Genomic DNA, 7,500 nt, shown 5'->3' on the forward strand with positions numbered 1-7,500 from the left:
TATGTATATATGTATGTATATATGTATGTATATATATATGTATATATGTATATTTTTCTATAAGTATGTGTGTGCATATATATACAGATTTATATGTATATATATATATATGTATATATATATATATATATTATATATATATATATACATATATATATATATATACATGTATGAGTCAGAGGCCTAAATTCGAATTAATTAGACGATGGATTCATTGAATTCTTAATGCGATAATTTCTTAATTTCTTACAATTTCCATTGTAGACAAAGGATGAATAAAAATTTAGTGATGATAGTCAGCAAATCTGAATGAAATGAATAAATTATTTGAAATAAAATAATTTCACAAGTGAAAGTTTTGATCTCGATTTGCACTCATAAACACAACATAGCCCATTTCACCCCTTATAAACGTTATCGAATCCGAAGGAATGAATGGTAGAGTCCAATGCGAAAATAAACTCAGACAGAAATATAGTGTGTGTGTTTACATATAATTATGAAATGATTAAATATAAAGTATACACGATATACACTGGAAACGAAGGGAGATGTGCATAACATACAACGGTAAAAGAAAAAAAGCGGGGATCATAGGGATGTGGTCCTCCTGATACAGGAACGCCTCTAAGGATAATCGAGGATCCCCACTGTCCAAGGTGTCCTTGAAACCCTAAGAGCAATTTTCTTCTCCAATACCTTCTCTCCGACTCATGGTTCTACACTTAGAGAGGTACCACTCTTGCCATTTTAGTAACTTTCAGCAACCTTTCAAATAATAATAATAATAATAATGATTTAAAATTTTGGCACACAGCCAGCGATTTCGGGAGAGGCGGTAACACGATTACATCGATCTCAATGTTCAACTGGTATATAATTTATTGAACCTGAAAGAATAAAACGCTGAGCTGACATCAGAAGAATTTGAACTCAGAACGTAAATGGACGAAATGCTACTAAGCAATTTGCTCGGCGCGGTTACGATTCTGTCCTCTCAATTGGTTCCAATATAGGTGCAAGGTCAGAAATTAAAGAGATTCGATTACAGCGAACCCAATACTTGTCAGTTACTTTAATTTATCAACACCGAAAAGTTAAAAGGCAAAGTTGATCTCGGCAAAATTTGAACTCAGATCGTGAAGAACAAGGACAATTACCAACGTACATACGACAATGTTTAAAAAAAACAATCATTAAAATATACAGAACAGTTATTATTGCTCTTTTTTAAACACTCTCACGAACACATACATTCACATAATATTGTGGTGATTCCGTTTATATGCATCTCTCGGTTTTCTCCGTTAAAATTGCAAGTATACTGAGCAACAGCCTTGTTCACTCCCATCACACACACACACACACACACACACACATATGTATGTATATATATGTATATATATACATATGTACATATATACATATACATACATGCATATACACACACACACATATATGTATATATATGTACATACATACATACATACATACACACATCTATATATATATATATATATACACATATATACTCATACACACACACACACACACACACACATATATATATATATTATATATATATATAACAATACATACGTACGCACACCCATAATAAATAGTTAGAAAGACAGAGGGAGAGAGACAGACAAACAGGCAGATAGATAGATAGATAGATAGATAGATAGATAGATAGATAGATAGATAGATAGATAGATAGATAGATAGATAGATAGATGAGAGGTATGGACTATATGCCTTAAATAGGAGAAATACAAAAAGAAACATGCAAAAATTGCTAACGGGACATTTTAAACAGACCGCAAATATTGTACGAAAAATAAACTGAAGGACTGCATAGAGAATCAAGATCCCTCTCATCAGAAAAGTATCGGTGCAACAAAATCTCAACTGGTTTGTGCATGTCGAAAGTAAGCAGAAACTAGGCTACAGGCAGTTACCTTATATTACGAGAAATTGGAATTGATCTTGGTAAAGATGCAAGGATATGGTTAAAGGTGATAGGAATAAGTTTTTCGTCGTTAACTGCTGGACTATAATAGATGAGCGTAGAATCAATTTAGTTTTGATACTACATACGGGGCTTACTATGGACTAATCATCGTCGACAATTGACGGAGTTCCTTTGTTCTTATATGTGCATGTTGTGTGTCCGTTTGTTTGTGTGTGCGCGTGCGTACATGTTTGTGCGTGTCATAGGTGAAATCTAGGAGTAGGAGTTAAGAGAGCGATAAAATGTAGGAGTGGTGAACGATATATAGATGGGTCACACAAGTGCTTATTCATAGACTTATGGTATTATATTGACAGGTATAAACATATGTGTGTGTGTGCGTGTGTGCGTCTGTGTGCGTGGCTATGTCTGTAAGTACATACATATATGTGTGAGTATAGCCATATGATGCAAAATGAGTTTATATTGCTTAGTCTAACGTTACATACATCGAGGGCTACGTTCTGTCTGGTCATATTCCTTGCAAATCAGTTTGGCTGTTTTATGATGTTCAACATCCCTGTGCTGTTAGTAACTTGTTGTGAAACATCGTAAAACCGTACCCAGTGAAATAATAAAATACTTCAACACCTTAAGGGGCACCTTACAATACAGCATTGTCAGGGCAGTGACAGAACTTTCATATGTTTACTACATATTTCTAGAAATATAGATAACATTATATTTTGGTTAAATTTCTACTTCTCGCATCGCGCCTTTTGTCTTACATCACATAATCCAATGTGCCCATTTTTAAGACAAGAGGTTTACATATGGCGCAGATATGGTTAATATTTCTAGCAAATCAAATAACTGCTTACAGGCTTACTTTTGTTTTGATAGAAATGGATAGTATATTTTGGATAGTATATTTTGGATAGTATATTTTGTAGACTGGCGTAGTGAATATAAAGCAAAGTCTGTGCTCAAATCAAATTTAACATTGCACATCAATATCACTTGACAGCTCTCGTTAAGGGTCCAGACTACACGTATAGTCCGAGATACAAAATGCAAAGGAATAGAAAGAGTCGGAGGTGCCATCCGACACAACGCCAGCCTGAATAACAAATTTCTAGCCATATGATTTATGTATGCATCAGTGTACATTAATGCATACATACACGTATACAATGCAGTGAATATATATATTATATATATATATATATATATATATATATATATATATATATATATATATATATTATATATATATATATATATATTATATATATATATATATATATATATATATATATATGTGTGTGTGTGTATACATGCATACAAACATATATATATATGCATACATATATACATACATAGAAATATACATAGATGCATGCATAAATACATATATATAATATATATGTGTGTGTGTGTGTGTGTGTGTGTGTGTTTGTATGTATGTAGGTATAAATATGCACACAACCATACATACGTAAGTATATATATATACAATTATGAATCAGTTAATTAAGATAATATATTGTTGCTTAGAATTTTGTAGCTGGTTAAAAGTTCAATAAACTATACGATAAATTAAATGGAAATCTCAAAAATAAGGCTCATTTGAAAAGTAATATTCCGGTTAATTATACTGGATAATATCATAAAGATAATAATTTCTCACATATAAATATTAGTATGGCTGCGTGTTTGTAGGTGTATGTACGTATGGCCAATTTTCCTTAGGGAGATAACGAATTATATGATGTAAGAGTATAGAAAAAACATAACAGCAAAAATTAGAAACTGCAGTAGAACTCGAAAACACGAAAATAGGAAAAGAAATATGGGGAAATTACGAAGCGTGTACAGTTATAAAGAATAAAGTTTGATTAGAAACGCCATTAAGTTTGTAAAACACGAGTAAAATATAGAGATAAGCGGGAAGACGTTTATGACGGAAAACATATATAATAATTATGCGTTGGTTTCTCTAATCAGATGATGGTGTGTGTATGAAATATTTCAGAAGGTACTCCTCAAAATTTCGATATTTAATCGAAATCTCAGATAATTAGAAAATTCTTATGGTTTTATAGCACCAAAAATGACCTATTATTAATTGACTATGTTATATCATATATGTTTTAAACTACACTTCCATTGAGCAATATATTAATTTTTGCTTGTAAACATGTATAGTTTATAGAAAGACGTAAAGAAGTATATACATATATAGATACATACATACGTATACATATAACACTATTTGGTTTGATTTCATTATTGTAACTTATACGACTCCATGCCAGTGCAAACTCGCCATGCGGATCCTGTGGTGTAGTTTGTTATATTTGACTCGAGTCGAAAATTCTGGTACCGTGCTTCGCTTCTTCGAATTATATATATATATATATACACACACACGTATGTGTGTGTGTGTTCTATTTTTTAATTATTATAGATCTTCCACTGAGGATGGAGCCGGTTTCCAACAAAGATACAAAGCTCTATCTTTGGGATGTAGTTAACAGAGACAAATTCACATTCGGAACTTGAGAAAAGTTTTGCATATTTTTACTTTTCCACTCACAGACTGGACTTGTAATGTACGAATCAGCCGGTAATTTTCCCTTTCTGAAAATCCTAGTTTCTCCAGATTCTCCTTTAAGCATTTACTAACAAAACCTATTGTTCCAATTATTATTCGTGTGAATATGAGTTCATTGTCTGAATATAGAAGCTGGAGGTTTCGAAGCAGTTGTCCATAGATATCCTCTTTTTCTTTGATTTTCAAAGAGATATTTATATCTGTAGGGCAGCTGACCTCTATGATGGTATATACCTTTGCTCCTCTGTCCCAAACAGGCTTACATTTATGTTATGCTTACATTTGATAGTAGCTTTGATGGGAAAATATTATGCTTACATTTGACAGAAGCTTGATGGGAATATTCACGCACACACACACACATACATATATATATATATATATATATTATATATATATATATATATATATATATATATATATATATACATAAGTATATTATATGTATGTAAGTATATGTATATGTGGAGAAAAAGAGATAGAGGAGAGGAAGAAACAAAGAATAAATATATACAGAATATAATATAATATTTATCCCCACTTGAAGTTGATGCTATGCTTGAACACAGAACACTGCAATAGTTGCCACGAGAGAACCTCCCATATGGGCATGTTTATATCGCCAGCGGGAGACGATCAGCTACCATCGCAGCTACTGAGACTACCAGTCACGTGATTTCGACATATATATACATATACATATACATACATACGCATGTATGTGTGTGTATGTTTGTGTGTGTATGTATATATACACTCCCATATGGGTTTGTGGTGCATATAGGCACTCTTGTTTATATCGCCAGCGGGAGCCGATCAGCTACCATCACAGCTGAGACTACCAGATCATGTGATTTCTATATACATATACATACATAAACATGTTTGTGTGTGTATGTGCGTGTATATATATATATATATATATATACACACACACACATTGAATAGGTTGTGGATCGGTGCACTTATATGTTTACGCAAAGTTTCATAATAACAACAAAACAACAAAATGAGAAAACATTTCTTTAAAATAGTATAACGTATATCTCTCGACTGGTAGCCTTCTTCTTGTTTGAATTTGAATGTTTAACTGTTTATACTTTTATCTTACTGGTCTTCACTTCAAACTCTTGTCATACATGAGAGTTTATATTCAACTTAGCTTAGGTCCAGTACGATCAGAGAACCACCTACCACAATGACCAAAAGATACGTTTAGGTCTAATTTTTTACAATCACACAAAATACCGTGTGGCATTTGTTCTGAAACATTATGTTCTGAGTTTAAATTATGGTGAGGACCGCTTTGCTTTCCGTCGTGTTTGTGTTCAATGAAATTAAAGTATTACTCAAGAAATGGAATCAATGTATTCGACTAATTCCTTTACCCTTCTAATACTGGTCTTGTACCTAAATCAGAAACAACATCGTTAAGACATTAGCCTTTCAATAGGAAACTCTATTGATCAGATAGCCGAAACAACATTTATGCAGGAAAATAATAAAGATCACCCAGCACAGCACTACATAGCAATTCAACATGCTGAGCAATATAAAAACATACAAACAACTGCAGGCTGATATAAGACCGCCCGATTACGAAAACGCAAGAGGCTAGTTGCTTCTCTAAATCGTAGAGAACAGTTTGGCACGTTGATATATGAAGAGAGTATGTAAACTGTTAATGCACTTACACGTTTCTGATTTGCGACTTCAAGTCTAAAAATGTTTAGCGGCATACCTTGTTTACTCTGTTGCACCAGTTACCCAAACCTATCCACTATACTGATTAAGAGAGAAATCTACCAGTCTGCCATCTGATGGGGTAAACAGAAATTCAAAGCTGGCAGTTATATATACGTATATACATACATACATTTAATATATATATATATATATATATATATATATAAATTTTTGGGATATTTCTACTGCTTTTCAATGAAGCATATTATTATACCTCTGGTATTCGAGTACTATATATATATATATATATATATATCTATATATATATATATAAATATAGATGATAGATAGATAGATGATAGATAGATAGATAGATAGATAGATAGATAGATAGATAGATAGATAGATAGATAAATAGATAGATAGATATACACATACACACATACACACACACATCTTTTATCATATACTTATTTAAGTCATTTAAGTCACTAAATTCCGGCCATACTGGGGCACCACCTTGAAGAACGAATCAACTCCCGTTCTTATTATTTTGTAAAGCTTGATGCTTGTTCTATCGAAATCTTTTGTCGAACTGCTAAGTTAAGGGGACTTAAACACACCACCACCGCTTGTCAAACACAAACAAAACTACTCACACACTCATATATAATATATGTGTGTGTGTGAGTGAGTGCGTGTGTGTATGCATGCGTGTGTGTGCGACGGGCTTGTTTCAGTTTCCGGCAACTAAATTTGCTCACAAGGTATTGGTTGATCCAAGGCTATTGTAGAAACCACTTGTGGCTCCGAAGCAAACTTCTAACCACACAGCCATGGCTGCGCATATATAACTATATACACATATGTACATACATAATATATAGGGAAACGCTCTGAATTACCCTTGTCGGTGAGGGTTGTTTACAGACTCTATTTTTCTAACACATTAAGGAATTCCTATGAAAAAATTAAAATATCATTGAAAAGAATATAAAATGAGATACCATTTATGCATTCAGTACACCATTATAATGTATGAGTGTGTTTGTGAGAGTGAGAGTGCGTAATAATCCGTACACTTGTGTGTATGTAGTCGTGTACTCAATATACAATTATATATGTATATATGTGTATTTGTTTGTCTGTGTGCGCACACTCATAAAACACACTTATAAATGGAGGTGAGAGACAGAGGTGTAGAGAAAGGAGGGTGAGAATTAGAGAAAAAGAGAGAGAGAGT

General features: G+C 32.7%; 1 protein-coding gene across 4 annotated transcripts in view; it reads right to left on the reverse strand.

Annotated features, from left to right (window-relative positions):
* The window catches only part of LOC115232563 (transcription factor Sp9-like), a 214,870-nt gene that overhangs the window by 96,985 nt on the left and 110,385 nt on the right, over positions 1-7,500 (reverse strand). The window lies entirely within an intron of this gene.

The sequence above is a fragment of the Octopus sinensis genome, linkage group LG2 (genome assembly GCF_006345805.1).
Source record: "Octopus sinensis linkage group LG2, ASM634580v1, whole genome shotgun sequence".
In the NCBI taxonomy this organism is placed as follows: domain Eukaryota; kingdom Metazoa; phylum Mollusca; class Cephalopoda; order Octopoda; family Octopodidae; genus Octopus; species Octopus sinensis.